The sequence below is a fragment of the Schistocerca piceifrons genome, chromosome 1, assembly GCF_021461385.2.
Source record: "Schistocerca piceifrons isolate TAMUIC-IGC-003096 chromosome 1, iqSchPice1.1, whole genome shotgun sequence".
In the NCBI taxonomy this organism is placed as follows: Eukaryota; Metazoa; Arthropoda; class Insecta; order Orthoptera; family Acrididae; genus Schistocerca; species Schistocerca piceifrons.
The window spans coordinates 1,002,506,329-1,002,529,054 of NC_060138.1; the positions used below are offsets into that span (position 1 = coordinate 1,002,506,329).

Here is a 22,726-nt window from a genome sequence, read left to right on the forward strand (position 1 = left end):
ATATTTAAATTCGCATCAATATGAACCTCTAAGAATTATGAAGTTTCCACTCTGTTTATTATTTCATCACTATATGCTACACTTATCATTGGTGTAGTACTTCTAGATGTGCAGAACTGAATATGTTGTCTTTTTAAAATTGAGGGTGAGACCATTCGCAGAAAGCCAGTCAGTGACACTTTTAAGAACTTTGTTTGCCATTTCTTCTGTCTCTGTACGCATGCTTGGACTGATTACAATACTAGTGTCACCTGCAAAAAGAACTAATTATGCTTCTTGTATATTACACAGAAGATGGTTTACATATATGAGGAACAGTGGTCAATTTAGCTAGGAGAATACTGTGATTCGCACAGTCAGATGCCGTAGAGAGGTCGCAGAAAATATCAACCGGCGCTGTTTTATTATTTAATGCTTGTAAAAATCTGGTGAGTAAACGTTTAAAGGTATTCTCAGTAGAGCAACCATTTTGAAACACAAACTGTGATTTGCTAAGGTAGTATACTATTTTACACTACATCGTCTTTTCAAAAGCTTTGGAGAATGATGTCAGCAGTGGAGCAGCTTGGTAGTTAATGACATCCCTCTTACCACCTTTCTCAAAGAGGGGTTTAACAATGGCATATGTTTTGAGTTAGTGATGCATTACGTATTTCAGATAAGACTGGGCTTATAACATGGGAACAAACTTTTAGTACTCTGTTGAAAACACCATCAAAACCAGATGAGCTTTTATTTTAGACAGAATGTATACGTATCTTAAATTTCAGAAGACGAAGTTGGTGATACATTCATGTGATTGAATTTTATGAAATTTACGTTTTCAACATACTGCTGTGATTTTGCTCTTGAACTGTTTGTCCTTGTGCTTTCTACTACCTTCATGACACCATGAATCCTGCACGGCTGTCTATAAATCCAGAAGAATACGAGGCGGTGGAGATTTCTTCTAAACACCACGTTGCAAGGCATCCCACAGATGCCCAATAATGGTCATGTATGGTGAGTATGGTGACCAGTGGAAGTGTTTAAACTCAGAAGAGTGTTCCTGGAGCCACTATGTAGCAACTCTGGACTTGTGGGGTGTCGCATTGTCCTGCTGCAATTGTCCAAGTCCGTCGGAATCCACGATGGACATAAGTGGATGCAGGTGATCAGACAGGATGCTTACGTACGTGTCACCTATTGCTGTCGTATCTAGACGTATAAAAGGTTCCATATTACTCCAACTGCACACGCCCCACACCATTACAGAGCCTCAACTAGCTTGAAGAGTCCCCTACTGACACGCAAGAGCCCATGGATTCATGAGGTAGCCTCCACACCCGTACACGTCCATCCGCTCGATACAATTTGAAATGAGATTCGTCCGACCAGGCAACATGTTTCCAGTCATCAACAGTCCAATGTCGGTGTCAACGGGTCCAGGCGAGGAGTAAAGCTTTGTGTCGTCACAAGGGTACACGAGTGGGCCTTCGGCTCCGAAAGCCCATATCGATGACGTTTCTGTGAATGGTTCGCACGCTGACTCTTGTTGATGGCCCAGCATTGAAATCTGCAGCAATTTGCAGAAGGGTTCCACTTCTGTCACGTTGAACGATTCTTTTCAGTCGTCGTTGGTTCCGTTCTCGCAGGATATTTTTCCGGCCGCAGCGACGCCGGCGAGTCAGTTATTATCCGCAAAGTAGTTATAAAATTTTATTGTAATCAAATAGGAAACTTACAAGAACATCATTTTTCGATATAGTCTCCTTGAGTTTCAACGCTCTTGGTCAATCGTTGTACAAGCTTCCTGATGCCGTCATAAACGAAGGTTCTCCGTTGAGCTGCGAGCCAGGAATGCACCGCTTCTTTCACTGCTTCGTCCGAGGCAAATCGACGGCCCCTTTATACCTGTTTGAGTGGACCGAACAAGTGATAGTCAGAAGGGGCGAGATCGGGACTACATGGAGGATGATCCAGTACTTCAAATTTGAGTTTCTGGAGCGTTTCAGCAGTGTGGGCAGCAGTATGCGGACGGGCATTGTCGTGCAACAACACAACACCTTTTGACAGCCATCCTCGGCGTTTGCTTCGAATTGCAGGCTTTAGCCTGGCAGTAAGCATCTCACTGCAACGTACACTGTTTATTGTTGTGCCCCTTTCCCCATAATGTTCCAGTACTGAACCTTGTGCGTCCCAAAAAACCGTAAGCATCAGTTTTCCTGTGGACGGTTGGGTCTTGAACTTTTTCTTTCCCGGCGAATTTGGATGTTTCCATTCCATACTCTGCCGTTTACTCTCCCGCTCGTAATGATGGAGCCATGTTTCGTCACCAGTAATGATTCTGTCTAAGAAGTTGTCCCCTTCGGTACCATAACGATCCAAATGTTTTTAGCTGATGTCCAAGCGCGTTTGTTTATGCAATTGTGTGAGTTTTTTTGGAATCCGTCTTGGATAAACTTTATGAAACCCAAGTCTGTTGTGGGTGATTTCGTAGGCAGAATCGTGACTAATTTGCAGAGGATGTGCCACTTCGTCAGTAGTTAATCGACTGTCTAAGAGAATCATTTCACGTGAACGCTCAATGGTTTCTTCATTTGTGGCAGCAAACGGTCGCCCGGCTCCTTCATCGTGCGGAACACTTATGCGACCATTTCGGAATTTTTCAGTTCATTCGTAGACACTCTGTTGTGGCAAAATACTGTTCCCGTATTGTACCGACAGTCTTCCATGAATTTCGGCCCCTGATACGCCTTCCGACCACAATAAACGGATCACTGAAGGTTGCTCTTCTTTGGTGCAAATAGACAGTGGAGAAGCCATAATTAACAGCACGGCAGCGATAACGAAACTGACCTAGCAGCTTGAAAATTGCAAAGATATAACAACAAATAAACAAAGCATGCGTCATCAACGTAAAACGACAGTACTACAAAAATAAACAAAAATATAGCTACATTGCGGATAATAAGTGACTTACCCTCGTATATAAAAAGCGTGGAGAAGAATAACGTCTGGATAACTAAAATAAGCACTAAATAAGAAATATATTAATCGAAATTCAAAGGTGTCTGAATGAAAGGAAAATTACCAGTTTTATTGACATGCAAACCAAGATGAATTTGAACAAATTGAAGACTGAGAACCCTAACCAAGAAATAATTAATTTGATTTCGAAATTTGAGGAAGAGACAAAGGATTCCTATACCATAGCAGTTGATTACTTACAGAAATGGGCTATTTCTTTTATTAAATGTCAAGTAGGCTACTTAATTGGATGACGATGTCTGAAACCCAAGATTGGGTAATGATTGAAAACGCTGTTACATACCTGACCAAAAATGGAATGAAGATTTCAGACAACTGTTTTCGGGAATATACGTATCTCAAGAACTTTTTAGAAACTAAGTGTGACTCGGAAGAATAGAAGTTTAAACACTCCTTGGAAGAAAGGTGGAGTTACTTTCTTAAGGAAACCGACAATCCTGAAGGCACATGCCAACTGCTAAAATTATCGGAGTATTTGTTTTCTATTCCCGCACACGAAGCTACTGCGGAAAGAGTATTTACGCTGATGTTGGCCCAGTGGACTGATGAAAGAAATCGACTGCTGCCAGATACTGTGGAATCAATCTTAAAGTGCCAGGTTAACTACAAGCTGATTTGCAGATTTGCAAGGAGTTTTATAAATATGTGAAAGGGACAAAGATTTGCTGAAAAGGGGTGAAATATTCCGAAAAATATGATGTACCAACTACTTTTGCAGCAACAAGTTCCATGTAAATGTGTTGTAAATAAAAAGTAATTAAATACATTTTTTACTTCGTTTCTACACCCCCATCTCAGAGCGTACCGACAAGGTCCCAACTGATATGGCAACCGTAATTAGCAAGCAGCAGTAGCAAAGATGGCGACTAGTCAAAGAAAGCTCTAAGTGTTTTACAGTTTGCAAGGACTGAATCTGTTGTTACAGTGGAACGTGCATTCCGTATTAAGTTCCACTGTAATCCCCAAGTGATAACATCTGTAGATGGTATCACCAGATTGAAAACACCAGCTGTCTTTGCAAAGGGAAGAACACTGGACGACCAAGAGTGACTGATGAACGTGTTGAAGTATGATAGTCTTTCACGCGTAGCCCCAATAAATCAGTTCAGAAGGCTACTCGTGAATTAGCAGTTCCAGTGACGTCTGCGTAGAAACATTTAAGGCGATGCTTACAAGTACGCCCTTATCGTTTGCAACTGTCAAGAGCTCTAAATCCTACAGACTACAGTTTACGTGCCAACTTTGCAAATGAAATTTTGCTGCATGACGATGAATTTTTTTGTGGATAGTGTTGTCTTCAGTGATGAATAGACATTTCATGTAAGTGGAAATGTGAACTCACATAATGTGCACATCTGGGGACCAGCAGATCCCTACAAAGTGGTAAGGTTGCAACGAGACTCCCGTAAATTATATGTTTTTTGTGCCATATCCCACCAGAAAATTTATGGGTCTTTCTTTATCGGCGAAGCAACTTTAACTGATTTTTCTTATCTTGATGCGCTGTGTCTATGGATCTTTCCTCAATCGGAAGAAGCTGAACCAGGTAGCCTTACTTGGCGCAAGATGCATCGCCGCCTCACTGGCATTAGCTCAGTACGCGACTGGTTAAACGACGTTGCACCCGACCGCTGGGGGCCGGATGGCAGCTTATTTTGCACGGTCCCCACGTTCACCCTATCTGACGCCTTGCGATTTTGAGCTTTGGGCGTTCATAAAGGATCATATGTATGTGCCTTCGCTACCAGTTGATCTGCAGGGTGACAATTATTGAACTAAATAAAATAAAATCGTCATAACTTCTGAATTGTTTGTATTAGGACGTTCAAACTGCACGACTGACCGCGGGACATGATGGGGATAATATGCGCATGCGCATGCGTGGTTTGGTTTAGCGACGAAGCCCACTTTCATTTGGATGGGTTCGTCAGTAAGCAAAATTGGCGCATTTGGGAGATTGAAACCGCATTTCGCGACCGAGAAGTCTCTTTACCTTCATCGGGTGACTGTGTGGCGTGCAGTGTCCTGTCACGGAATAATCGGTGCGATATTTCTTGATGGCACGGTGACTACCGAACGGTACGAGAAGCTTTTGGAAGATGATTTTGTGGTGTCACGGCCAGACACCACACTTGCTAGGTGGTAGCCTTTAAATCGGCCGCGGTCCGTTAGTATACGTCGGACCCGCGTGTTGCCACTGTCAGTGATTGCAGACCGAGCGCCACCAGACGGCAGGTCTAGAGAGACGTCCTAGCATTCGCCCCAGTTGTACAGCAGACTTTGCTAGCGATGCTACACTGACAAATACGCTCTCATTTGCCGAGACGATAGTTAGCATAGCCTTCAGCTACGTCATTTGCTACGACCTAGCAAGGCGCCATTACCAGTTTATATTGAGATTATTATTGATGTATCAACAAGAGCGATGTTCTCCAATTGTGGATTAAAGTTAAGTATTCAATCAACTACGAACTTTATTTGCTACTATTAATTCCCTTAACTGTTCCAGACCTCACGCCAATCTGCATGAGCTTAAAAGCGTGCATTTCGGCCTCCTCTAGCAACACGGTGTTGGCTCTTCTGCCAACACTTCAGATTTCGTCCCCATTATCCAAAGTGGCCCTGATTTCAACAAGATGTGGTTCATGCAAGACGGAGCTCGACCCCATAGAAGCAGGATAGAATGTTTGATGTCGTGGAGTAACACTCTGCGGACCGCATTCTGGCTCTGGAGTATCCAGACCCCACTGGCAAAGGCCTCGATTGGCCGCTATATTATCAAGATCTGAACACATGCGACTCCTTGTGGGACTACATTAAAGACAAGGTGTACAGCAATAACCGCAAAACCATTGCTGAGCTCAAAACAGCCATTCAGAAGATTATCGATAGCATCGAGCGCGGGATTAGCCGAGCGGTCAAAGGTGCTGCAGTCATGGACTGTGCGGGTGGTCCCGGCGGAGGTTCGAGTCCTCCCTCGGGCATGGGTGTATGTGTTTGTCCTTAGGATAATTTAGGTTAAGTAGTGCGTAAGCTTACGGACTGATGACCTTAGCAGTTAAGTCCCATAAGATTTCACACACATTAGAACGTTTTGACAGCATCGATTTTCCGACACTTCAGCGTGTCATGCAGAATTTCGCTATTCGTCTACGCCACATCATCGCTAATGATGGCAGCCATATCGAACACCTCATAACCTAAACCAATATCTATAGTGACGTTTACTTGTTGAATAAAGTGTGTGCACGCCGTAGTTTGTAACTAATTTGCGTTTTTTTTTCATATAGTTCAATATGTCACCCTGTAACAGACTTAAGAAACAGGATCGAAGCAGTTGCTGCAATGATTACTCAAGACACACTGATCAAGTTTTGGGAAGAACTCACCTATCGACTCGATGTGCGCCATGTGACAAATGGTGCTCACAGTGAACACTTCCGAGCAAAACTGTTTGAGTCGCTCTTTCGTGTGATGTATTGTTTATAATTGTAGGTTGAATGTAATACATGCTAGAAAGCCTTAAAAACCCGGTATTCATTTTGAAACACATAAGGAAACTCAATTATGGATGGTTGATTTAAGTTTTATCCTAGAGTAGATCTCATTACCATTTGTTATGCATAACTGCACTACAGACAAACACTGTATACAGCCTGTTGGTACGATCATTCGATCTTTCTCAAAGTCCGAAAGGTGTCAGATATGGTTCAAATGGCTCTAAGTACTATGGGACTTAGCATCTGAGGTCATCAGTCCCCTAGACCTAGAACTACTTAAACCTAACCAACCGAAGGACAACACACACATCCATGCCCGAGGCAGGATTCGAACCTGCGACCGTAGCAGCAGCGCGGTTCCGGACTGAAGCGCCCAGAACCGCTCGGCCACAGCGGCCGGTCCGAAAGGTGTCGGTAAGCTGCGCATGCACGTTGTCTTGTGATCTTCACTTGAAAAGCTTCAGTTGCGTTAGAACCACTCAATAGTAATCAGGTAATCACAGCATTCGTCATCTGTACGAATGACTTTTTTCTTTGCCGAAAATAGACTTACATAAGAAAAAACTGTTAAGGCATGGAAATGTGTACTGTACTATGTGATAGCGTTCGGTAAATATTTTCGTAGTTTATCAGTTTCTATTTCAGTCCGTGCGTTATTGGTATGGGACGACAGTTGTCGGTGCGATGCTAAAATGTAGTGGGCTGAAAGTACCGCGCCTGTAGTCATTTCCATCAGACCTTCGTTGCCTCCAGCCTTGGCTGTTCCCTACACGGCCCTTCCATCTGCGCCGTAAAGTCAGTATGCATCCTTGTTGGCTAGTGCGGAGAATAGCAAGCGTTTCCGCTGCGTTGCGTGCACGCTAACACGCAGAGAGCAGCTGCCGTTTCGCGCGCGCCCTCCCGACGCGACGCTTGGATTCGCGCTACGCAGCCCAGCCGCCAGATGTGTGTGTGTGTGATACGATGCGGGCCGGCGCGGCGCGACCGGTCGGCCTTGGCGCAGGCCACGAGTAGGTCCGTTCCCAGGAAACGGAGCCACCGACCTGCTGAGGCAGCGTGACGTCACCGGCCCAAACGCTCGCCTTTGCCGTTTCTCTGCTGCGTAATCGCCACCGCCAAGTAAAGCGTGCTTTCTTAACCCTTAACTGCTCTAGTGGGGTCACGGAGAACCCCAGACGATAGAATACAATACATAGTACGTGAACGGAACAACAGATGACGCCTGTGTTCTTGTTAATCCTCAGTGAAGTGAAGTGCTGCCTTTTAACGCGGAGTGTTGAATGCTGTGTTTCCAGTATTATTGTGTGAGATAAAGAAAAAGAGGTCTCAGAATACCCCACCAGAGTATTAACGTAAGTTGTTTTTGACTATCTCAATTAGCGTTTTACGCGACTGAAATCTTAGAGTACTTCGAAAACAGCGCACTTTCCATGATAACGTCAATTGTTAAGGTTATGTATGAATGCATTACTTTTCAGAATGGCATCATCGAAGTCATTAACAGATGACGAGTTGGAAAGAATAGTGAATGATCCTGCGTTTTTGCAATCTGATGAGGAAACCACAGCAGATGAGGATGGCTTTATACTAACAAGGGAACCTCCCCATCGCACCCCCCCTCAGATTTAGTTATAAGTTGTCACAGTGGATAGGCCTTGAAAAACTGAACACAGATCAATTGAGAAAACAGGAAGAAGTTGTGTGGAACTGTGAAAAAATAAGCAAAATATACAAACTGAGTAGTTCATGGGAAGATAGGCAAATCAATTGAAAGTTTAATTTTTTATTTTCAGTTTATGTGACAAACTCTTGTGTTTTCATCACTTTTTTGGGAATGATTATCACATCCACAAGAAAACCTAAATCGGGCAAGGTAGAAGAATCTTTTTACCCATTCGCCAAGTGTACAAGTTAGGTGGGTCGACAACATATTCCTGTCATGTGACGCACATGCCGTCACCAGTGTCGTATAGAATATATCAGATGTTTTTTTTCCTGTGGAGGAATCGGTTGACCTATGACCTTGCGATCAAATGTTTTCGGTTCCCATTGGAGAGGCACGTCCTTTCGTCTACTAATCGCACGGCTTTGCGATGCGGTCGCAAAACACAGACACTAAACTTATTACAGTGAACAGAGACGTCAATGAACGAACGGACAGATAATAACTATGCAAAAATAAAGGAAGTAAAATATTCACTCGAGGGAAGACTTGAACCAAGGACCTCTCGTTCTGCAGCTGCTCACGCTACCGCGGGACCACGCCGCTCCTGCGCTCCAAGTCTCCATAATGTTATCTATTTGGCCCATGGACTACCCAGTTTGTATATTTTGCTTATTTTTTCACAGTTACACACAACTTCTTCCTGTTTTCTCAATTGATCTGTGTTCAGTTTATCAAGGCCTATCCACTGTGCCAACTTATAACTAAATCTGAGGGGGGTGCGATGGGGAGGTTCCCTTGTAAGTGATCATGATTCCACTTCTGAAGCTACATCAGAACGTAGTTGTGAAGAATCAGATGATGAGGCGTGTATTAGACCTTCCGCTGACAAACATTTTTTTTGGAAAAAAGGTGTGCTACAAGTGGTCAAAAAAAGCTCCTCCTACAACTCGTACCTGTGCTCACAATATAGTTAGTCATCTTCCAGGTGGTAAACGTGAAGCAAAAATGATTGATTCAACTGACATATTATCTGCTTGGGAACTGTTCATCAGTGAAGATTTATTGCAACTAATACTCACCAATACAAATGTCAAGATACATGACATGTTAAACAAATACAAAGCTCCTAAGCCAGCGTTCATAAAGCCGCTAGACATAATAGAACTGAGAGCATTTCTGGGTCTGCTTTATTTATCTGGGGTAATGAAATCCAATCACGAAAATGTTGTTGGACTTTTTGCTGGTGATGGAACTGGTCGTGATGTGTTTCGAGCCACTATGAGCGTTCAGAGATTTTTATTCATTTTGTCTTGTTTGCGATTCGATTGTGTTGCTACAAGAGATGCTAGGAAGGCTGATGACAGACTTGCAGCTATTAGAGATGTGTTGGAACTCTTTATAGACAAATGTCAAAAGTATTATACTCCAGGAGCGTACGTGACAATCGATGAAATGTTAGTACCCTTTCGTGGTAGATGCAAATTTCGCATGTATATGCCCAAGAAGCCAGCCAAATACAGCCTCAAACTTATGTGCCTTTGTGACTCACGAACATTCTATTTATGCAATGCATTTGTTTACACAGGAAAAGGGACAAATAAAAGTACATTATCAATCCCAACACAAGATGTTTTGAAATTAATAACACTAATTTAGGGAAGCAATAGACATGTGACAGTAGATAATTGGTTCATGTCACTTGAACTCTGTGATCAACTAGAAGCCAAAAAGTTGACTGTCTTAGGCACTCTAAAGCAAAATAAACCGCAGATACCAGAAGAATTCAAACCAAACACAAAGCGCCCAGTAGAAACTGCATTATTTGGGGGTAACGAAGGAAAGACAATTTGTTCTCAGGTTCCTCGGAAAGGTCGAGCTGTTATGTTGCTTTCATCTATGCGCCACGATCAGAAAATTAGTACTCAACAGAAAAAACCTGAAATGATCATTGATTACAATGCCACAAAAGGAGGAGTGGACGCACTGGACCAAATGTGCGCCAACTATTCGTTATCACGGCGAACACGCAGATGGCCAATGTCTGTATTTTATGCCATTCTAAACATAGTAGGAGTCAATGCTGCTGTCTTGCTTCAGTGCACCAAACAACTTGACGAAACAAATGATTTAAAAAGAAGAGAATTGTTACAAAAGCTTGGAATGGATTTAGTAAAGCCTCTTATACAACGTCGAGATGTCCGACCCCTTTCTTGTGAACTGAGAGATGTTGTTGTTAAACTTTGTGGTACTCCTCTTAACTCAACATCTTCAGAGCCAGAACCCATGAGGAAAGCAAGATGCTACATGCGCCCAAGAAATGTGGACAAGAAAACCAAAATAGTGTGTGAAAAATGCTCAAAACATGTTTGCCCCAACCACAGATTTTCAGTGTGCCAAAATTGTTTGTAATCATATCTCAAATATGTAAAAATGTTTATAATATTCAGTGATAAAAGTGCAATTCAAAATAAAATTTCCTTAAACAGTTTCGTTTTTCTTACTGGGGTACTCCGAGACCCCACTAGAGTATTAGTGTATGAGCATTTCACTAGAGTAGTTAAGGGTTAAAGCTCCCATCCTTCGTGCCATACAGTGGACGTCCCAGTAGGATATGATACAGATGACCATATCAGTGTCTGGTACGCCCAGTTGAGATGGTTGTGAGCCAGACAAGTTACGCCACTACCACACTCTTTTGTCTAATTCATCGGCTTCTCAGTACGACTGCCCCACACATTACAGATGAATTCTATATCTCATCGTAGATGTATACGTGGATTGGGTCCAAGAGAAACCTGTAAGGTTTTTAAATTTAAGGGGGTATTAGACACACAGTTTAAAAACAAAGCATACTACTCAGTTGAAGAATATCTTGGAAGTATTTTGGAAGGAATGTATAAACAATGAAATAATGTAACTATCATTAACTAAATGTGTAGAACTGTATCATTAATTCGTCAATGTGAACAATATAGTGATTATTGCTGAAATCTTCTGATTAGTAAGAAGTTTATGTATTTACGTGTATATGTAAAATGACAGCGTGTGTAAAATGTAAAAATTACTAACTACTAAAAAGATGTATGTGCAGGGTGATTATAATTAAAGTTAAACATTCAAACCGCTGTAGAAACAACACCACTGGTCAGAATGACATCAAATTGCAACGGAATGTTATCGGAGAAGGGGGAAAACGTATGGCAGAAGAAAAATAAATAGTTACAAAATCTATCAACAAAATGGTTCAAATGGCTGTGAGCACTATGCGACTTAACTTCTGAGGTCATCAGTCGCCTAGAACTTAGAACTAATTAAACCTAACTAACCTAAGGACATCACACACATCCATGCCCGAGGCACGATTCGAACCTGCGACCGTAGCAGTCGCTCGGTTCCAGACTGTAGCGCCTAGAACCGCACGGCCACTCCGGCCGGCAATGTAGCAACAGATGGCTCTATAGGCATCATAATTTAATAGTGGTCGACTACAAAGGGTTGATGAATCATACAACAATGCCTAAGGTGTACGTTTCGCAGTAAATAAACGGTACTACCCAGTGTGCATGGATGTAGAGGTGTTATACTGTTAGTTACGTAAGCGCATGCACTACGGCAAGGTCATATCACATTGGATGGAAAAACATCTGTTTTTAATTGTACTGAGGCCAAAAACCGCATAAAAAGTATCAATCACATAGGTTTTTAATTTCCCTGAGGCCAAAAACCGCATAAATAGCATCGTCCAAAATCAAATCGGATTATTAATGTCCGTGTGACTGGCGCAAAACATGTTCAGCATACTGTTCACCGTTTCCTGCAACAAGTTGAAATCAGCATGTTCCACAACTGATCGAAGTGTTTCCGGGGTCACGTTCAGATTGTGTTGCGCAGTGCGTGTGTTCAATGCAGCTAAGTTTGCAATCGGAACACTGAACGCAACAGCTTTCAGATAGCCCCACAGCCAGAAGTCACACAGATTACGATCAGGTGACCGGGAAGGCCAGTCTGTAGGGAAATGGTGGCTGATAATTCTAGCATTTCCCAAATGGCGCTTCAGCAGCTGCTTAACTGGATTTGCAACGTGCAGAGGAGCGCCATCTTGCATAAAAATAATCTCATCCACATATCCAGGATGTTGGGGAGCAGGAATCACGTGGTTGCGCAAAAGACGCTCATAGCGCTTACCAGTGGCGGTACAGGTAACAGGACCGGAAGCACCTGTCTCTTCGAAAAAATATGGCCCTATGATAAATGATGTCGTAAATCCGCACCACACGGTGACCTTTTCCAGGATGGAGTGGTACTGGTTGATTTGCGTGTGGATTTTCCGGTGCCCATATTCGACAATTCTGTGTATTGACATATCCTGTCACATGGAAGTGGGCATCGTCTGTCCACAAAATCTTCCACGGCCCATCATTGTCCACTTCCATGCGAGCAAGAAGTTCTAAAGCAAAGATCTCTCTTGCTGGCAGGTCAACAGGAAGCAACTCGTGCACATGCGTAATTCTGTATGGATAGCAAAGAAGGATATTTCGTAGGATTTAACGCACCGTGCTCACGGGTATGTCAAATGTTCGGGCAGTTCTCCGTGCACAACACGTTTGCACACCACCACTCGTCTCCTCCTACATTGCTGGCGCCACTGCTTCCACTGACGTCGAACAATTCGTTTCCTTCCTCTACCAGGTTGCACACCAGAAGAACCCGTCTAATCGAATTTCCGAATCATTTTCTCCAGGCACTTGGCAGTCATCGGACCAACGGTTTTTTTCAAACCCTTCAATGCCCGGAACTTCTGCAGAGCGACGTGTCATCAATCTTGTAATACAGCTTTACAAGCAGAGCGCGATCCTGCGTTGTGGCAGTCATGGCGAACGTCGCAGACGCGAAAGGAGGAAAAGCCGTGTACCCGGCTTGTTTACTTCAGTGCATCGTGCGCATGACGGGTGTTTCCGTTTACGTATTCTGACAGACACAGCGCCATCTATTGATCAATTTTCACACTTTTTTCTGCCATATGTTTTTTCCCCTTCTCCGATAATATTCCGTTGCAATTTGACGTCATTCTGACGAGTGGTGTTATTTCTACAGAGTTTCGAAAGTGTAACTTTAATTATAATCACTCTGTATATATATGTACAATGTAAAAATTAGTAACAACTATACTTTTATGAATATGTAAAATGTATTTTGACGAAGCCAATTGCATGGTAAAAATTCTGAACAGCTAATAAATAAGCAAAAAAATCGCAGCAGAAGCCGTCATAAATCTAGTATGTTGTAACTTTTCTCTTTCTTTTTCTTTTGTTTTAAGTTTTTGCGCTATTTGAAACTGATGACCCAAAAAAAAAAAAAAAAAGAAATTTCTGGAACCCCTCCTCAGTTTCTGCTGGCAACCTGTGGAACAAGCTAACTTGCCCGCTACGCGTAACTGGATACCCTGTTGCACTCAAGAAAAAGCTGAAGCAATTCCTTTTTTATCATCACTGCTCTCTCAAAAGTTAAGATAATCACCATTTCTTTTCGGCGAACGGTGAAGCACATGCTCACTTCCTCTTTTACTTCTATTCTTCTTCCTCCTTTTCTTTTCGGATAATCATCTCATATTGTTTTCCCCTGCTTTTCGTTACTAGTGTTGCACCACTTCCCCAGGGTTCTCTCCTTCTCTCACCTGCTTTCTCTCCTTCTGCCACAGATTATAGTCTAGAAGTAACTGCTATACTCTTCACAAACAATTATCTAAACTGCTTTTTCTGTTCTTGCTACACCAATTTTTACCATTTCTGTAATAATTATTTCTAAGTGTACTAAACGTAAGAATTCCTGTAATACTTGGCTCTCAGTTGTAGCTTAGATTGGAAGCTCCGTGAGAATGTTCGAAGATAAATGTAGATGCCGTGTGACTGGGGCCTCCCGTCGGATAGACCGTTCGCCGGGTGCAAGTCTTTCGATTTGTCGCCACTTCGGCGACTGGCGCGTCGATGGGGATGAAATGATGATGTTTAGTACAACACAACACTCAATCCCTGAGCGGAGAAAATCTCCGACCCGGCCGGGAATCGAACCCGGGCTCTTAGGATTGACATTCTGTCGCGCTGACCACTGAGCTACCGGGGGCGGACTGTTCGAAGATAATTCTATTGTTTATTGACGAGACTAGACAACCTGCAATGCTTCACAGTTGCTAAATTTATATTGGAATTGGGTATAAGTCCTAATCTCCCTGCCCCTCTGACAGTCCATCTCCTCCTTCCCCCTCTCTCTGACCTTGAGCCGTGTCTTTGATTGGCAACTGAAATCGCTTAAGCTGAATGTGTAAATCCATTAGTATTATTAGTGATTCAAATACCGTAGTAGTATTCTAATTACAAGACATTAAGCCATAAACACTACTTTCCTGTTTTCTGCTAAAACCTACTGAGGAAGAGAACAAAACAGCTTACTTCTGTGTATACAACTTTTGTTTAAAATTTTGTGTATAAAGAAAAAGAATAACTGTGGGAGGAAACATTCGCCTAATGGTTTAAGTGCCCTTCCATCGTAGTTAAAACTGATTGTGTGAAAGAAAACAAAACTATACATTTTCAAAGCACAGCACATTTTCTTTCTTGCAATCGGTTGTAACAGAAAACATGTACACAGCTGTGTAAAAAAGGATAAAGCCTATCTCCGTCTGAATTTTTTAAGAATATCGTGTAAAAACTTGAAGTAAACTGGTCAAGCACTTTCCGGGATTTTTGCTAACAACATTTCTACTTTAATATATTATACATTTATAAAGTACATATATTTACAGTCCAAAAATAATAGTACAAAATATATAGTGCATCCGATTGTTTATTAGAGGATAGTGAAAAATTTGAAATAAATCGATAAATAACTTCTATAGGTGTTTGGAAACAACATTTCTCCTTTATATATTGTGTAATATTCATATATTATATACGTATATGGAAAAATATATACTGTATGTCCGTCCGCATATTTATTAGGTAATCTAAAAGAAATTGGTTAAGAACTAATCGAGATTTCTAGTAACAACGTCTTTATGCGGTAGTATAGAATATACAGATACCGATTCCTGACTGGAAATTGAAGAAGAAAAGTCCTATTAACACGTCTCTGGAATGCACGTTGCTTCGGTAGATGGCGCTGGCGAATGAAAGTTTCTCTGACCACGTGCGGTGTGTTCCTTGAATGTTGCAGGTTGCGTGGTTGACGTAGAGTACTATAAGCAGCAGAATGACCCGGTATTCTTGTCGGGAAAAAGGCGAGTTGGTGTTTGTGTAATGCCAAGTAGACAGAAAAGGTCAACAGGCAACAAGGCTATACCAAAACTTAAGTACCCTCCCTGCACGTTCGTCTGTCTGAAAGGACACAGGGTCACACAAACGGACAAAAAGGGCTCGAAATGTTATGTGATGTGGTTGGTATCTGTGAGGTTACTTGTTTTGGGTATAGCCATGCTGCCTCTCGACCGTGTCCATCTGGTTGACCGTACACAAACACCATTCTACTGCTTAACAGTACGCTGCGTCAAACACAGCCAGCAGCACACAAGGAACATGCGGCACGCGGTCAGAAGAACTTCAGCGCCATCTACCGTGGCAATGTCGCATTTCCGGACACACGTCCATAAGACCTTTTTTCCTCCACCTTCAGTAGGGAGTCTGTCCCTGCAGTATGTCGGTTTTATAAATGTCCACCCTGTATAACTTTCGCTAAATGCGGGACTTCAATGCGAGATGCTTACAATAGTTTCCACAGCGAAACAGTCTCGAAACCTGGCAGAAAATCAGACAAGATTCAGATCGCATGTAAAGTGTGTTAGCGGCAGTCAATGCCTTCTCTGCACGATAGCAATGGAAATACTGTCCATTACAGTGCTGCTAAAGCAGAGTTACTAAACACAGCCTTCTGAAATTCCTTCACCAAAGAAGGCGAAGTAAATATTCCAGAATTCGATTCAAGAACAGATGCTAACATGAGTAATTTAGAAGTATATATCCTCGGAGTAGTGAAGAAACTTAAATCAATTAAAGCATGTCTTTCGGTCCAGACTGCATAGGAATTATGTTCCTTTCAGGTTATCCTGATGGCAATAGCTCCATACTTAACAATCATATACAACCGCTCGCTTCACGAAAGATCCGTACCCAAAGACTGGAAAACTGCACAGGTCACACCAATATTCAAGAAAGGCAGCAGGAGTGATCCACAAAATTAAGGCCCATTTCATTACCGTCGATATGCAGCAGGATTTTGGAACACACATTGTTTCTGGTCGTCTGCTGTTCCTTCTCTACATAAACGATTTAGGACACAATCTGAGCAGCCGTCATATGTTATTAGCAGTTATTGCTGTCGTTCATCGTCTAGTAGAGTCATCAGAAGATCAAAAGAAATTGCAAAACGATTTAGAAAAGATATTTGTATGGTGCAACAATTGACAATTGACCCCAAATAATTAAAAGTGTGCGGTCAACCGAATGAGTGCTAAAAGGAATCCGTTAAACTTCGGGTACACGATAAATCAGTCAAATCTATAGATCGTAAATTCAACTAAATACCTAGGAATTATAGTTACGAACAACTTAAATTGGAAAGAACACACAGAAAATGTTGTGGGGAAAGCGAACCAAAGACTGCGTTCTATTGGCAGAACACATAGAAGACGCAATAGCGCCTACTAAAGAGACTGCCTACACTACGCTTGTCCGTTCTCTTTTAGAGTATTTCTGCGCGATGTGGGATCCTCACTAGTTAGAAATAACGGAGTACATCGAGAAAGTTCCAAGAAGAGCAGCACGTTTAGTATTATCGATAAATAGGGGAGAGAGTGTCACTGACATGAAACATGATCTGAGGTGGACATCATTAAAGTAAAAGCGTTTTTCGTCGTGGCGGAGTCTTCTCACGAAATTTCAATCACCAACTTTCTCCTCGGAATGCGAAAATGTTTTGCTGATCCCGACCTACATAGGGAGAAACGATCATCATAATAAAATAAAGGAAGTCCGAGCTCGCACAGGAAATATATTTGTTAGTTTTTTCGCGCGCTGTTCGGGATTGGAATAATAGAGAATTATTGCGAAGGTGTTTCGATGAGCCCTCTGCTAGGCACTTCAGTGTGATCTGCAGTGTGTCTATGTAGATCTAGTTATAGCTATAGATGTAGATCGACGCCGGATGCAGAGTCTGGGAGTGGACTGTCAACATAAAAAATAGGAAAGTATTGCACAAAGGCAGGAGGAAAGAAACGCTACTACTTGATTACACGATAGCTAAACGGTCACTGGAAATACATGTGAACGGAGCGATTTAATGTGCGACGGGACTAGGTGAAATTAATTGCAGAAAAGTCAAATGTCAGATTGTGATTTATTGTGTACATATATAACTAATGCCAACGGCCTTGCCGCAGTGGTTACACCGGTTCCCGTCAGATCACCGAAGTTAAGCGCTGTCGGACTGGGCTAGCACTTGTATGGGTGACCATCCGGTCTGCCGAGCGCTGTTGGCAAGCGGGGTGCACTCAGCCCTTGTGAGGCAACCTGATGAGCTACTTGATTGGGAAGTAGCGGCTCCGGTCTCGGAAACTGCCATACGGCCGGGAGAGCGGTGTGCTGACCACATGGCCCTCCATATCCGCATCCACTGACGCCTGTGGTCTGAGGATGACACGGCAGCCGGTCGCTACCTTTGGGCCTTCATGGCCTGTTCTGGAGGATGTATAACTAATAATAACAAAATTGAAACAGTCTCACCTCTTGTTTTTTGAACGAATACCTACTGATCCTTCCGCCCAGGCCAGGGCAGAGAAGTAGGGACGCATGCACCGCACCAGCAGTTGCTGTTAAGCGGTGTTGGTGCTGATTGTGCAATGCTACACAGACCACTACCGTGCTTCTTCGATCAAATCATCCGCGACAGACCTGTCCGAAATCTTGACACCCAAGAGACTGAAGCCTTTCTCTATGCTTTGCCCTGTGGTTCACATAGCCGGTAATTTAGACAGCCGTAACATTTCTCACGTGTTAAGGCTGGTGGCTGTCTCATCTTTTACATTTCTGTGGCGATGTCTTTCAAAAAGATAACATCCATGCTGTCCTGTGTGACCTTCTATATCAAATATGAAATACTGAAGAAACAGTATCTGCAATAAAGGAATGAAACTAATATTGTGTAATGGAAAGGCGCATTCATGGATAATGTCATTATTTGTTTGAAGAATCGAAATGTCAGCCTTTACTATTCAAGGAGTAGGTTCGAATTTTAGCTGCAATACTTGATTATATCACCGTGAAACCTGTCCGCAACTGAATTCGACTTACGTAGTTCCGCCAACTAGTTTTTTCTTTCAGAATTTCAAAAACGGCACATTCCACTATTATAAAAGTTCGTAAGGCTATACGGACAACAAAGCTTACAAAACACATTTCCAAGCCAACTGAAGATTACTTTAAAAAGAAAAAAGTACGACGCTTGTGGAACAGATGGCGATTCCGTAATTATCTTGGAAGTTTGGAAAGGAAACACATTCGCGTTAAAAACCCAGTAAATCTGGTTCCATGTATTACTGCTACTAATCCTTTTCGACTGAATTATTAACTGTCACTGACGAAAACCGTAGGTTTGTTAGGGTGAAAGGAGGTTCGTACGGTGAAGTCAAAGACGCAGATGTTTTCGATGATTGCCCCTTCCTGCACGCAATAGAAATGGGAAGAATAAAAAATACCCAAAGAAGAATTTTTGCCAGCATCCACTATCAAATGTTTATATCTTGCGTAATGCAGTATTTCCTCTGAAGGAATATTTAATGAGGCCTTTTGCAGAAAGGACAAAGACTATAAGTTTCGCTAACTATAGATACAGCTGTCGGTTATCTTGGGCAAGAACGGTGACAGAATGTTGTTTTGGTTCTACAGAGTGATTCCGTGATGATGTCACAAACTTTCAGGGATGATGCAGAAGAGTGTGTGTATCAGTTCGAGGTGGAGGACCCTAGCCCGGAAACGACCGAGTCGAAAGTTATAACCGAAAATCGTTGTGCTACCTCTAACAGTGGGCCTCTTCTGCTGCAAGCTGTTTGCTTTCCATATTTTGGGACCAGGTAGTGTGGACCAAAACAAGAAAAAAACTGTCCAGTAAACAAGGGCTCCAAAATGCGTACCTTGATTGCTATGAACACTTGTTTAGTGGAAAAAATGTATTTCACAGTAGCAAAGATGAACAAGTGCTCATAGATCTCAAGGTAGCACTTTAGATCCCATGTATCCTGGTCAATTTTTTTCATTGTTTAGTACCTACTACCTCCTAATAAAATGTGGAGAGCAAAGAGCTTGCATTAGAATGATACTTTTACTCTTCTCCATTATCCCTGAAAGTTTGTGTCAACATCATCACTGAATCACTATGTATAACATCTAAAATTAGGATTTTGCATAAACATATAGAAGCCAGTGTAGAAAATGCAATATAATTGTGAAAGCTATAACTTTGTCACACAATGTCAACCATGATCTTGAATTAATAAATGAGGTTGAGGTTGCATTTTTTCCAGGATGTATACCGAAATATACTAAAAACTGCGCAAGGAAATTTACAAAAAAGATATGGTTCATCGTAAGCAGCCGTGCAATTGAGGAAAAAATTTAAATTGTATTTTGAACAAAATTCTGTACAAAAAATGTAGATAAATGCTTCCATGCATGAGGTACGCGACCATTCGTAATTGGGACTTACTTATGGAAAGTCTTGTTCGCAATTTAATTTACTGACGCATTTCGATACATCATCATCATCAGAACATAGTTGTTTTAAAGAGAAAAGGACGAATTACGACATGAAATGCCACAGAATAGTTATATGCACAATGGTCAGCCGATTCATCGGTACTTACAAAGAAATACAAGAACGAGCCTCACAGCAATGGGCACATAAGGTACTGAAAACAGCCCATACATGTATGAAGCCTATTGCCAAAGCGAACGTACATAGAGAACAGCAGTGCAGGGAAAACAACTGTCCTCACTAAGTGGCGTTTGCAACTAATACAGCGTATAAACAAATCATACAGTGAACATGTAGTATACAATTTGAAAATCACGGAGGAACTATGCAGACATAGTATTTTGAAAATGTTATGCGCTGCACGAAACAACAATAAGTAATATAACAAAATATAGAGTTTTCTTGTGGAATATTAGCTTCTACAATTACTAAACATGGAACAGTTATCAATAAGGTAATCTGTATGTAGCTGTGTCACATTCCACGCTCACACTGTAATCATTTATGAACACAAATTATATTATTTCTATATTTTGTATCTTGCGTGTTGCTATAATTTACCTCTGCTGTGTGATGAGAATCTCCTCCCTAGACACCTGGACCACCTACATTTTATGGGCTCCCTAACGTTTATAAAAACCAAACACCCCTGGGGCCCATCGTGAGCACCACTAGATCGCCGACTTACAGGCTATCAAAACATGTAGTCAGTCTCTTTAATCCGCACGTTGGTCACTGCTTGCACCATATCAAGAATAAGACGGACTTCATCCTCCCTATGTCCGCCCCCGGTAGCTGAGTGGCCAACCGGCACGGTAGCTCGGCGTGTTCGGTCAGAGGGTTAGCTGCCCTCTGTAATAAAAAAACTGAGTTAATCGATCAACAGCGAACTTAAACGGATGTATTACGACGTCCGCCCTGAGCAGATGCAACGAACAAAATCAGATATTTAAAAAAAATAAAATAAAAAGTGGTCAGCGCGACAGACTGTCAATCCTAAGGGCCCGGGTTCGATTCCCGGCTGGGTCGGAGATTTTCTCCGCTTAGGGACTGGGTGCTGTGTTGTCCTAATCATCATGATTTCATTCCCATCGACGCGCAAGTCGCCGAAGTGGCGTCAAATCGAAGGACTTGCACCAGGCGAGCGGTCTACCCGACGGGAGGCCCTCGTCACACGCCATTATTATTATTATCCGCCCTATCAAGCGCCAGCACTTTGGAGAAGCAGTTATGTCGTCAGCTTTGATGTGGTGTCATTATTCACTCTGTAGATATCTTTTCCCAGTCCTTTGACGACACCGTTGTGAATTTATTTAAACACACTCTCACGTCATCGTATTCTTTGTACAGTGGAAAGAATTTCAACCTAGCGAGGCTTTCATCGTTACATCGACGACACACTCATTGTCTGGCGTCATGGACGTGAAAAGCTGGGAGAGTTGCTGAACCACATCAGTAACAGCCACGACCACGTCAATTAGAGGTACAGACAGGCAGTGCCCTGCCTTACCTTGAAGTTATTGTCCGCTGATAAGCTAATGAATGCTTAGCCACGGCGTTAACCGCCGGCAGGACCGGTACAATGCACATAATCAGCTGCTCAGCTGCCAACACCCTGCACAAAAACGATTTGTTGTTATAATGGCCGCAACAAGCGAAAACTTTTCCAAGTCCATTTCGCCGTAGAGACGTAAGCGGAATGTCCCCGAGGAGAACACGAAGAACCTTGCAATTTTGCCATTCTGTGGCTCAGTAACAGTAAACATCGGCCGGCCGGCGTGGCCGAGCGGTTCTAGGCGTTTCGGTCTGGAACGGCGCGACCGCTACGGTCGTAGGTTCGAATCCTGCCTCCGGCATGGATGTGTGTGATGTCCTTAGGTTACTTAGGTTTAAATAGTTCTAAGTCTAAGGGACTGATGACCTCAGATGTTAAGTCCCATAGTGCTCAGAGCCATTTGACCCATTTTTGAACAGTAAATATCAGTCGGCTTCTAAAGAGGCGTAAAATCGATTCAGTCTTCAGGCCTTCAGCAAAAATTCGACAACGCATGATACCTGTGGAAGATTATGTTTGATGCAGAACGCCAGGAATACACAAAATACTGTATCGGTGTGGACAGTTTTATATCAAAAAGATTGTGTGCACAGCTAAAGAGCGCCGTATAGAAAAAGACGGTGTTTCCGCCTATGGTGTCATGAGAGCGGCAGCAGAACATGCTCTGGAAAACGGACACCGAATTGCATTCGACGAGATATCTACAAGGGAGGATGGGAAAGTAATGCACAATATTTTTTCTATCCTGGTATTGCAGCTGGAATGTTGAAAATTCATGATGATATAGTTTGAAGTTTGCGCTACAGATGGTATTTTGATTTCATGCGCAGCTCTAGCAAGAGACGCCTGAACTACCAAACAAACATGGCGTGCATGTTACTGTCATGAACTTGCGAAGAAAAGCGAAGTTGAGCCAAAGGGCATAAAAAATGATTCAAATGGCTCTGGGACTTAACTTCTGAGGTAATCAGTCCCCTAGAACTTAGAACTACTTAAACCTAACTAACCTAAGGACATCACACACATCCATGCCCGAGGCAGGATTCGAACCTGCGACCGTAGCGGTCGCGCGGTTCCAGACTGAAGCGTCTAGAACCGCTCGGCCACTCCGGCCGGCCCAAAGGGCATAAACCAAGTGAAATTCACAGGGACATGCTGGTGTGTATGAGAACAACTCTA

General features: G+C 42.6%; 1 protein-coding gene and 1 pseudogene across 1 annotated transcript in view; both read left to right on the top strand.

Moving 5' to 3' along the window:
- LOC124794662 (transferrin) overlaps positions 1-22,726 on the top strand; it is a 189,992-nt gene that overhangs the window by 17,962 nt on the left and 149,304 nt on the right. The window lies entirely within an intron of this gene.
- LOC124724370 lies at positions 17,605-17,722 on the top strand (annotated as a pseudogene).